At 41.8% G+C, this 12,573-nt stretch overlaps 1 protein-coding gene across 13 annotated transcripts in view; it reads right to left on the minus strand.

The window, feature by feature from the left end:
• The window catches only part of nrxn1a (neurexin 1a), a 66,791-nt gene extending 66,102 nt beyond the window's left edge, over positions 1–689 (minus strand). For 5 of the 13 annotated variants that reach the window (XM_013269527.3, XM_025909555.1, XM_025909554.1 and 2 more), the window contains exon 1: positions 303–686. The gene's annotated coding sequence lies outside the window, so the exon portion shown is untranslated. Of the gene's footprint in view, positions 1–302 lie in introns of all 13 variants that reach the window. The other 8 variants (XM_019362498.2, XM_025909556.1, XM_019362496.2 and 5 more) reach the window with 4 other exon arrangements.
• Positions 690–12,573: the final 11,884 nt, after the last annotated feature.

Genomic DNA, 12,573 nt, shown 5'->3' on the forward strand with positions numbered 1-12,573 from the left:
ATGCGGTTGAAATATCGATTCTCGATTTGCGGCTATATCTCCTCTCCATTTTTTTCTCCCTCTCGACTACACCGGGGGTTCGGTCTCATCACCTGAGCCCTTAGCGCTTGACGTTAACTACAGCTTAGCTCACCGGTTACATGTTAATTACTTCTTTTTTTTCTTTATACGGTTAACCTGCTGTTTTAATTGGAATTACACCTGTAATATTGTCGTGGCAGCCTCGCCCCGGTAAATAAAAGGGAAACCGACCGCGGTGTTCACTCAGCTCAGGCACATATTACACAAGAAAACCGACCTACCTCACGCGCATCCTGTGGTTCCGTGGCAACAGTGCCGCGCGCGGCTCATCGATTTCCCTTCCATTTGAGGAGAATCTCCCCCGAATCCGCGAGAGAGGAGAGAGCAGGCGCGCGCCTGGTGGCAGACTGAGTCGGTCTACCGGACAGGGACAAAACTATCATAGGATCGCCTCCAGGCGACAAGGTGCTATTGCTCTCTCTCTCACACACACTCTCTCTCTCTAGCTTCCCTTTCCTCTCTCGTGCTCAATCTCTCTCTCTCTCTCTCTCTCTCTCTCTCTGTGACTCAATGCCGCTCTCCCCCTCTCCTTCTCTCCGTTCTCCTGAGGAGGAAAAGGTGCAGTCTGATGCTCTCCTCGAGACTCGACAGAGGGAACGTCACGTGGTCGCAGGAGAACGATGGAGTGTGAATGTGTATTTGTGTGTGTGTGTGTGTGTGTGTAAGAGAGAGAGAGTGAGAGAGGAGAGGAGAGGATGGGCGGGGCCGCGCGCCGCTGCAGCACCTTGGACAGCGCGCACTCACCGCCCGTACGAAGCTGAAACGCTATTACCGGAGGCAGAAAATGAGGCGAGAGCCTGGGTAGATCCGAATGATTAAATCCGTGAGTGACAGTGAGGATGGCCTTTACTTCACTGGCGCCACAGGAGCGAGAGTAAAGACAGCGATTCAGTGAACTGTGGGGGGAAGGACGGATTGAAGAGGCCGTGTCAGTTTACAAATCTCTCTCAATCTGTTTCTCTTCTCACACAGAGAAAACATAATCCATCTGAAAATAGATTACATACTGTGTGCAGACACCACACGGACACATTACTGTTCACACCCTCCTTAGTTCCAGTTCAGAGAAACCTTCAGGGTGGATAAGGCCCTTGAACACTCTGACCTCAACCCCTTCCAACACCTTTGGGATGAGCTAGTGCCATTTCTGTGTCAGGCCTTATAGCCCACCAGTGTCTTACTAACTGTGCCAGGAGTGTTAATCTCACGCTCTAGTGACTGAACTGGAACAAATCCACAACCATATAGTGTCAACACATTAGACTGAGATGTTCAACAATAATTTATGGTTGCCATATATTAGATAAGAATCCGATTATTATTATTATTATTATTATTATTATTATTATTATGTTATTTTAAATTTCGGATTTTAATTGATTTTGTTCCCACGGTGGAATTTCTTGTTTCACTTTCCTTTTAAGTGTTTTAAAACACTTTGTTTTTGCTGTCTTTTCATTAGTTTCAGTTTTAGTTTTAGTCTTTTTATTTGTCATAATGAGGGTATTTGTCAGGGTCAAGATTTAAGAACCTTACAAAAGGTATTCCAAACAAAACACTTTGTGAAGACGGTTGAATCACACTCATCTTGAAATCCTGGGTCTAGGTAAAGAGATGCACCCACACCTCAATGGGCAGGTTGAAAAAGACTAAAAAGAAAAACATTTCCTTTTTAGTTTTATGAGCACAATGTTTTGTTTTAGTGGATTTTAGTATTTCTTTCTTAGTTTTTGCATATTTGTCTGACTTGCATGTTTCAGATCATCAGACAAATTTTAATATTAGACAAAGATAACCCGAGCAAACACAAAATGCAGTTTTAAAAAGATTATTGAATTTATTAAGAGAATAAAGCTCTCCAGACCTACCTGGCCCTATATGTGACAGATTAACTGCCTCCCGGTTTTAAATTATTAATTAACTTAATTATTAATTATCCAAATTTTGGGGGAAAGTTGAGTTCAATTTCACTAGCCTCACCGAGGCCTGATTGCTGCCAGATCTGTTGACTCAAGAAATCGCTTAAATGGAAACTGTCTGACGAAGTGAAGATCTCAAAAGCAACACATCATGCCACGATCTAAAGGAACAAGAACAGATGAGATACAAAGTCATTTATCAATCTGGAAAGGGTTGCAAAGCCACTTTTAGCTTTGGGACTCCAGTAAACCACTGTAAGAACCATTATCCACAAATGGAGTAAATTTGAAACAGCGGTGAACTTTCCCCGAAGCTGCCAGGCTATTAAAATCCCTCAAAGAGCACATCAACGACCCATCCAGGAGGTCACAAAATAAACTTGAACAACATTGAAAGAACTGCATGCCTCACTTGCTAAAGTCAGTGTTTATGAGTTAACAATAAGAAAGAAATGGAACAAAAATGGTATCCATGTGAACACAAAGGCTTGTCTCACTTTTGCCAAATAACATTTTGATGATCCCCGGGAATTTTGAGAAAACATTCCGTGGCCTGACGAGACAAAGGCATAATTTTTTGGGGGAAGTTTTGAGTCCTGCTACATCTAGCATAAAATTAACACAGCACTTCATAAGAAGAACATCATGCCAACAGTCAAACATGGTGGTGGTTGTGTGATGGTCTGTGGTTACTTTACTACTTCAGCACCTGGAGAATTTGTTGTAATTGATGGAACCATAGATTCTGCTCTCTATAAGAAAGAGAATGTCCAGCCTGAAGCTCAAGTTCACTTAGTATATGTGGCAGGACAATGGTCCAAAACACACCAGCAAGTCCACCTCTGAATGTTAAAAAACAAGTGAAAATGAAAAAAAAAAAAAGAGGTTTTGGAGTGGCCTATTTAAACTTCTGAGTTAAATCAGGTTGAAATGCTTTGGTATTACCTTAAACAGGTTGTTCATGCTAGACAAAAAAAATAAATCCTCATTTAAAAGCTGCACCATGTATTTCCTCAGGTCTAATATTAAAATTAGTTTGATGCTCTGAAACAAGGGTGACAAATATGCAAAAAAACGAATAAATCAGGAGGGAGGCAAATACGTTTTCACAGCACTGTGTGGAACTTTTTTTCTCCACTAGTTTTAGTTTCAACTTTTGTTTCAGTTAGCAACCTTGGTGTGCATATATTTCAGAACGTTGTTTGAAATCCCACTGACTCATGATTTGTGTGTGTTATGCAGTGGGTCTCAAATGGTATGCCCATGCATGCCAGTGTGCCGTGAGGTAAGTTCAGGTGCACCAACCATACATTATTAAAGCACTAAAGTTATGATGGAATTGGTAATTTACTGTGTCAGGACTTTGTATGCATTCATTTCTTATACAGAAGAAAATTCCCACGAAAGACTTTTGCTAAAGTCAATTTGCACCATTGTCAGATTGTGGGGAATATTACAGCTAGACACAGAGAAGGATGCAGTGTTAAGTCCCTGATCTGTTGGGAAAAGTTGGGCAATGCTAATACCATTTCAAGTATTCATAGATAGTATAAAAGATGGATTAGCTTCTTGCTCTGAAAAGTGAAGTTTGAACCTGCATTCTTTCTAACAGCCATAACGGAGGTCTTCTTAGGTTGCAAAAAGGGTACAAGGGAAAGATTCCTCAGCACACTTTCTCTATGACCTAAGTAAAGGAGGATGATCCAGGGGATGTTGCATGCACTGTCCTTGGTTTTTTAGTCAGAGCCATTTCTCTGGTGTCATGTCTGGTTTAAAAAAACACCAATATGGAGATGATCAAAAAGCTCAGCACAAGGCTTCCTAACAGGACTTCTCGAAACATTGCATGACCTCACAGGGGCTATGTCCATATGTTTCATGCAAGGAAGGTAAAATGGGTCTAATCCAGTGTGGGCAAGGCTGTTCACTGGTTTGAGTAAAAGCACTGGAGCACAGAAACCTTAGACAATAGTGGCAACACTTACAAAAGTTGCACGTCAAGATGCCAAAACAGGCTACAAAAAGTGCTTTTGCTTTACGTTTCCATCAAAAAATTGAAATGTTTTAATGTTTGTAAGATAACTGAGGCTTTTAAAAAATTGAAATATAAATATGGGTGTAATTTGTAGTTTTAGTTCATCATTATGTATAACTGTGTAATGCACAGACATACAGGAGCATCCACTTTATTGAAATTCACAAAAGTTGAGGCTTCCACATACTTGGGGCATGTGGTGTAAGCTAGATGTACAGATTGGGATCCCATCCAAGCTCCTCAGCAAACACACATGCAGAGCAAACACTTTTTTCCAGCCCATCTCCGGGAGGGAGGGGACTCCAGCTGTGTTGAGCCCAGCTCAAAGGTGCTCTCTCTGGGCTCCCTGGGCCAGCTGCTGCTGCTGCTCTTCTTCTCTCTCTTCCACTGGATCTATATACAAGCCCAGCTCAAGAACAAAATGACTAAAATTAAAACATCTGAAATTGACTTCCACACACCTATACCTGATTATTGTCATTCACAATGTGGAAATAGTTCAAACTTTATGTATATCAAGAACAAATGCATGTCTTTGTGTGAAGTGTTAGTGTTTATTGTAAGCAAATAATCAAAGCCAAATATGATTTTCTTTGTTCTAATCAGGGCATGATGGTGATGTGAATGCTGTTTGTTTTTGAGGTTCATATCTTATATCTATGTTATGACTCTATGTGAAAACCACCCCTCTATTAACATGGAACAAAGAATCCTCAATAGAAATTTATGGGACAATTCTGGATGGCGGTTGTCCTCGCTCTGCCCCCAAGGAGCCAATCAACAGCTGAACTGGAAAACATATGAGCCAATCATCTTGTTGTGGACTATTAAGGGATTAGAGCCCTTTCAACTGTGCAGCAGCACGCACATCTTCTTGTTATATAGTAAACATGAAGTCCAGTGTATTTTTAAAAAAATCTTGGCCTACTGTATCTGCCTACTGTTGGTATTGGCATAGAATAATTTTGATAGAGGCCTCAAACTAAAGGGAGTTAATGAGATGACTGCTGTGTCACAAAATGTCCTCTAGAAGGACTTTGGTTACATATAAATTGACATAAGCATTATTAAATTTCAACTGAGAGTACAAGCCATACTTTGGCCATACTACTACTTTGTCATACCGACACCTTCATCAGGTGCTGGAAGGAGAATGAGTTATAGAGCTGGGAAACTGGCAGCTGAAGGTTGGCGCCTCCTGTAAAAAGAACAGCCCTGACCTCACTGGAGGAGCTGATTCAAGATGCACTTTAAAGAAACACTGAATGGAGTCCTTACACTGATGTTCAGCTGTTAAATGCACACCATCTTTAATCCTGCCTTTGTACGCTAGCTACCATCTTTAGCTGTGTTTGTTTGGAGAGGATTGCACAGTCTAACTGCTGTTTGAGATATTTGCTTATGTACACATTTGCTCCACCAAGGCAGATGACTGTTAAGAAGGCAGCTTTATGGTAAATAAATATGACCACACAAAGGCTTAAATTGATTTGAGCAACAAATATCAAAGCAAAACCACAGAAACCCCGCGATGAGGTAAAGATGGGAGGTCTGAGCGAGCAGTTGTGCACTTGTTTCAGTGGGTGTTCTTATGTGTGACGGGAGTGTTGGCGAGAGAAGAGGAGCGAACCAGACAGGGAGGAGGAGGAAGAGGAGTTACTATGGAAACTATCTCAACATCAGCACCTGGTTTCCCATTGGACTGACCACCAACACCACTCCACCATAACTGCCTCATACTACTCGTTTTTCCTCCTTCTTCTCGCTCGCTCCTCCCATCCTCGTGACCTTTTGGACCAAATGGCATTATCAAATAATAACGTTCCTCCTTGTGTTCCCCTGTGAAATAAAGAAACACCACAGAAGATGTGGTAAGTGTTTCTAGTGCAGAGTGTGACATGCATAAACAAATTCATTCACACGCAGTCACTGAATGAAGTATTGATGAAGCAATTTCTGTCTACAGTGTGATGCTTTCTTTCCCTCACTAGAATTAATAAAAAATTGTTCCTGATTCTAGAAGATGCTTGAAATTAGAAACACCTTTAGACTTAATCATATGGGTATTTTTTTGGATGGGTATCTGGATATTTTTTCCAGCAAAGATTTCTGAATCAAAGTTTAATGATGGGTACCCTCATATAATTACATGCAATAATTCTAAAAGGCTGAGCACCAAACTTCACGCGACTTCTGTTTTATTTAATGGATGAACCTGGGATGAAACTCCTTCTCAGCCGATTAAGATAAAAATGAGCAAAACGGACAGACACAGAGGAGGCTCAATTCAGCATGCTGCAGAGCAGGTTATCTGCTTCTACAAGAGCCATCAAGACGCGATGTGATGCATCATCAGTCTGTAAGAGGCACAGGGAAATGCATTATACCATGAGCATTTTAAATTGCTGCGACTCTATCAGCCGGCATTAAGCGTGACAGATATGGGCCGCCTCTGATTGCATTAGTCTTTATTGAATGATGAGGTTCTGTACATACCTCCAACCACATCCCTTCTTCCTCTCTTTCCTCCTTCTAACTTCCCCTCTCTCTTCCTCCCTCTGACAGGCTGACAGCAGGCAGTGACCCCTGACTCTTTGCCTACTCAGCAGAGAGAAGGTCACTGTATATGTGCGTGGGTGTGTATACATATTTGCTTTATGTATGTGTGCGTGTGTGCGGCAGCGCTTGTGCGCGGGTAATATGTGTCTGGGCTGCCAGCAGAGAAAATATACAGCCAAAAATAAAAACTCATCTGTCAGCATCCAGCGTGAGTGCGTGTGTTTGTGTGCCCATATTTTTGTGCTTGCATTTATGTCAGTTTGCGCCGCTGTGTTTGGAGCTCTGAGCTTCAGATGACGAGGTTTACCTAGCTGATGCCGTGAATGGTGACAAACAGCGTGTTGAAATCGCAGGTTTTTAGCGGTGATGCGATATAAAAGTGGGATTATACGCATGCGGAGGAGTTTTTCCCGTCATTTAAAACACTTAATTCCACAGTGGTGTGAGAATATGATTATTATGGTATCATTTTCTGAGTCAGGCCCACTGCTGTCATGGAGAGAGGGTGATCTTTGTGTATGTGAAAGTGTGTATCTGTGCGTGCGCATAAGTGAGTTAGTGTGTGTATGTGTGAGTGTGTTTGACAGGCAACCACCCTTTTCTAAATGAGATTAAATGGGAGGTTTGTCTCTAATCGTGTTGTAATGAGTTTCTGTGTAGCTCATACATTTACTAATTCCACTTGCCAATAGTGCAAACAGCCACGTGTGTGCATGGGCGTATATGTGTGTGTATGGGTGTGTCTCTCCGTGGGAGGTAGCAGAGGTCACCTCCTTGCAATCTTACTCTCATTTATAACAATAGCACTGACCTGTCCTCATCAAAGGATTGCAATTTCGAAACACAAATAACATTAGCTCGTGTGCACAAACATGCACACATGGATGCCCCTGGTGCACACGCACAGACACACACACACACACGCACTCACACACATCGAGCACAAGTCCATCTGTGTATGGATCTGTGTGTCATTAGAACTCTCAGCAGGCATTAGCATTGATCATCTGACCAGCAGATGGAGAGTGACCGACAAGAACCAAACAAAGCCTGTCTGATTGTGTGTCTGTGTGTCTGTGTGTCTGTGTGTGCGCTTGCAGAGAAGTGGGTGAAGAGGTTGAAAGACAGGAGAGAGTGAGTGTCTGTGAGGCTTAGTGTATTGCATGGCCAAAAAAAAGGAGAAAAGAAGAAAAATCAAGATCCACTGTAAATTTGCTTTGCATCACCGATTTCACATTTGTAAATGTGGATATGCGCAGAGCTTTTTGTGTGTCTGCAAAACTCAAAATGACCATAACTCTTGACCTCAGAGCAGCGACTGGTTGTCATGCAGCCCAGCACAGCCTGCGGCACTCCATGGCCTACAGTTAGAGGTCAAGGTTCAGAGTAGTTCTGAGCAGTGGACTGGATTTTCAGAGTTAATAATAAAAGAGAAAACCAGTAATGAGGAACACACCGCCACCTTGTACATCTGAACTTTTACCTTTTGCTCTGTGGCCTCCGAAATACCACGCACGGAGAACACTGCAGCACCCAAGTACCTGAACATGCATGCACTTTACATGTAAATGACACCTGCAGTACACACACACACACACACACACACACACACACACACACACACACAAATAATCAGTACGCCACAATGGGATCTCATACACTGCATAAGCAGTTGCCGAGCTTTTTCATCTTACACACCCCCACAACCCAGTCAACTCAAGAACCTCTTCATCAGCAGCACCGCTCATGTTCAAATATGTTAATTTGAACCCATTTCAAACTGAATGTGGAGTACTTTCAGTTTAGCATCTACTGTTAATGACTGCATCAGCTTAATCACCGGTTGGGCAGCTTTCATAATGTTTAGCAGCCACTTTTAACTGTTTATCCATTAAGTTTATCTTATTGTTTCTGCAGTCTTGTTTGCAGTCTGCAGACTGTTTAAACTAATATTTCCATGGACCCCCCGGTTATCATGAGATACAGGAATCACTGCACCAAATGACAAATAAACTATGCAGACACCCCCAAACTAATTCTCTAATTTAAAAAGACCAGTAGGATTAGGGCACATTTTAAAAATAATAACTGCATTTTAGCTGCCTTAGTTTGTGGATTCAAGTTTCTTTCTTTCTTTTTTTTTTCTACTGTCACACTTTCTTGAGTTAGGTAGGCTACTGGGACACTTAATGAGGAAGTAGCATCATTAATGGGACCAGAAAAAGGTGTGTAGCATGGGTGATTCCTGAACATTTTATAACAAAGCCGAATGTACCTCAATTGAGGTTATAGTAGCAGGTACATTTGGCTTTGTACAAAAAAAAGTACAAAAATCTAGAGTCTTTCTTCCAAAGAGCCAGACGTTCTTGTAAAGCTTTGAACAATATTTCTTTAGCCTTAGGTCTTTCAAACTTTTTCTTTGGATACTTTTTCTTTAGAGTCCTTGTACCTGACAGTTTTCAGAAAAATATTTTATTTTTGTTAGTTTGTTAGTTTGTTGAACTACTTAACACTCACCTATGAATCAGTCAAGCCCTCAACTCAAAAGAGGACCAGTGTTGTGTATGCGCATAATAGTAACTCATCAAGTTCAAATTGTATCTTTAGATACTTCGTAACTGTTGCATAAACATAAAATTTGTTCCCATTTATTTAGTTGAATCTACAATGTCAACGATGACACAGTTTGACAGGTTTTGTGTTTTAAGTGCTCAATAAACTTTACAATGGGAATCCTAAAGAGCCCTTAGTCAAAAATTTTCATATCTTGTGTCTTTAAAATATTTGAAGAAATTGGACAAATGGAGGAAAAAAGAAAAAGTGGCAGGCCTAAAAAATTATCTACAGCAAATGAACAGTAGCTGAGAATAATAATTGTTAAGAAATGGGGGGAAAAATCCAGCAACAATCCGACAGAGGACCTGAGCGATGGATCTAGTCCTTCAGCTGGTCCAGCTACTGTTCACTGAAGTGTCATCAGAAATGGTCTCAGTGGAAAGGTGGCTGTCAAGAAGCCTTTATTAAGAAAGGGAAACAGGGAGAAAAGGCTAATGTATGACAAATTACACAAGAACTGGTCTGCAGGAGTGATGAATCCAAATTTGAAATGTCTGCTTTAAATCATCATCAATATGTACAAGGGAGAGGTAGAATAATGAATGTCTACCAGCATCTGTAAAGCATGGTGGAGGCTCTGTCATGGTTTGTGGTTGCATTTAAGCCAGTGCTGTTGGAGGTCTCATCAAAATGATGAAATTATGAACACATAAAATTCAGTCAGATTTTCATCCATCATGCAATTCTATATTGAAGGATCTGACTAGGCCCAGCTTCATTTTCCAGCTCAATCCCTGCAATTGCAGTAAATACATACCTAGATAGAAAAACACAGAATTGAACACCCTCAGTCATGTACTGGCCTCCCCAGAGCCCAGACCTTTAGAATATTGAAGCAGTGTGAGATCATCTTGACAGAGAATGAAACAAAAGGCAGCCAACATCCAAGGACGAGCTTTGAATGTCCTCCAAGAATCCTGGAGAACTGGTCCTGAAGTCTATTTAAAGAAATGGCATGAAAGCTTGCCTAAGAGAATTTGGGCTGTGCTGAAGAATAAAGGTGGACTTTTAAGTTAGTTAGAATTGAAGAAACTCTGTTTTTTTTACCTTATATACTGTATTCACATATGTGTTTTTTGCACATTTCAATAAAATGCTGTGCCTGTTTCCCCTTTTTTCTGGCAAATATAAACATGAATGGTGGCTTAAGACTTGAATGGTACTGTAAGAAGTATTTGAGCACAATTTTAAGGACTGGTTGATGGGATTTGCCCCGATTCAGCCAAAGGAGGGGAATCAGGGTTGAGTATGGATGCTGGTTGATGTGGTCTGACTCACTGTTTGTTGCAAAGGTTACGGATGGGGTTGAGGTGAAGGCTTTGTGCAGGCCAGTCACGTTGACCAGACCGTGCTTTGTATATGATTGCTTGAAAGGGACTTTGCAATTGTCTCATCATTCAAGATCATCGTGTGGTGTAGCATTAACATTTCCTGTAATGAAAAACCACCCCAGACCAGAAGCACACAAAATGTAGTTTGTATTGATTACACACATGAAGTGCCCCATTTATGTGCTCTGTGTGTGTGTGTGTGTGTGTGTGTGTGTCTGTGTGTGTGCAAGCATGCAGGTGCAAGTGTGAACACTCAGGCCATGTTAGAGAGGGGCATGAATTAGGAAGTGTGAGCAGAGAGAGGAGGGTTACTATGACAACAGGGGAGAAGTTCCAGGTGACACGGAGATCGTTGAGATGCTAATTGTCCATTTTCAATCCTCCATAAACTTTAACAGCCACTCTGCCTCCACATGTTATTCTAACTCATTCACAGAGTATACCTCTGGGATGTACAGCTATTCCACTCTCCCTCTCTCTTTTCATTTATAATGACACCGCCATCCTCCCTTCACACTCTTTCATCTCCTTCCTGCTTTCTTCTGCCATCACAGGCAGAGAGAGGGAGACTATGTAAATATCACAGAGGATCTGGAGCATATGTGTGCATCTCTCATGAGGCCAACCAACACCTGATCATCAGACTCTCGTTTCATTCGCCTCGTCCTTGCTCTCTTCCCCCCTCTCCTCAATTTCCTCCTGTCCAAATTCATCTCCCTCCAAGTTCCCCACTCCATTTTTCCTCCCTCCTCCCCCTCACCCCTCCTGCTGTTTATCTCCACCACCGCTCCCTCCCCATGCACTGCGTTTAACCACTTTGTTCCCCTTTAAGATAAAGATAATTAAATCAGCAACTAAATGAGAGAGACTGCGCTGCTGGCGTCACCACTTTGATGTTCTATTTCAGCACGATATTATCAACATCAACTCATCAGTCCCAAACTACTGTTGCTCACGCACAGTCACACACATATGCACAATTCTTGCATCCACACAACACGTTCCACTAACTCCATCCCACCTCCTCCTCCTTCTACTCTTACTGTACACACAAAGAAAGATTTGACACGCTAAGCGCTACTGTCTTAGGTTTTAATTCTTGTCATCCAACCACAGTGTTCTTTACTGTTGATCTCACCCACTTCTCTTCCTTCTTTCTCTCCAGACTGCTCCATCTCCCTCATTTCTAATCTTATGCTGCTCTCACTTCTCTCTCTTTCTCTCTCTCTCTCTCTTTCTCTCACTCCCCTCCGCCTCCTTCCTCCCGATCAGCAGGTTGCTAGGCAACTGTGCTCCATTGATCTAGGGGAGCACGATGACAAGCTCCCATAACTGCCATGAAAACACACACTCAGGCACACACATGAATGCACACATAGTTATTAGAGATGGCTAGTAGCACCTTTAGAAAGAAGGCGTCCGCTTATCTGATAAGGACAAGGATCGGGATGAAAAAGGAGGAGGGACACGCTGATAAAATGACAGAAGAAGAAGAGGAGGAGGGAATGGCTCTTTATGTTGCTTACCTACTCATACCCTCCCTTTACTGTTCCCTTTCTCATTCCACATTTCCTCCTTTTCTTTTTCCCATGTAACCCTTGCCATCCCTGGAAAACAATTACCTTCCCTGGCAGCCTGGCCAAATTTCCAATCTGACCCATAACACAGTCATGGGCACCTCATCATCGCGAGGTAGAAACTGGCTCTGTTCCATTTGTGCCTCCACTTGGATGTTTATTACTTGCGCTCACACAATGAAATGAAACAAAGGAGAAGATGGTGGTCTGAGAGACAGAGGCAGCAAATATTATAAATACCAAAAGGTCTGAGATTGTGGAGTAATGTGGAAGTGAATTTTCATTAACACATACAAATGCCATCATGCAGCTGAATACTTTTGATGTTACCATATCAAAGATTTGTGCTTGAAACTTCTAGTTGGAATATTTTGAGTGTGATCATAACAAGCTTAGCAAAAAGGATTTCCTGGCATTCGCGTGATTGCACTGATTTTTCTGTTATTCATTAAAAC

The sequence above is a fragment of the Oreochromis niloticus genome, linkage group LG8 (assembly GCF_001858045.2).
Source record: "Oreochromis niloticus isolate F11D_XX linkage group LG8, O_niloticus_UMD_NMBU, whole genome shotgun sequence".
NCBI classification, from domain to species: domain Eukaryota; kingdom Metazoa; phylum Chordata; class Actinopteri; order Cichliformes; family Cichlidae; genus Oreochromis; species Oreochromis niloticus.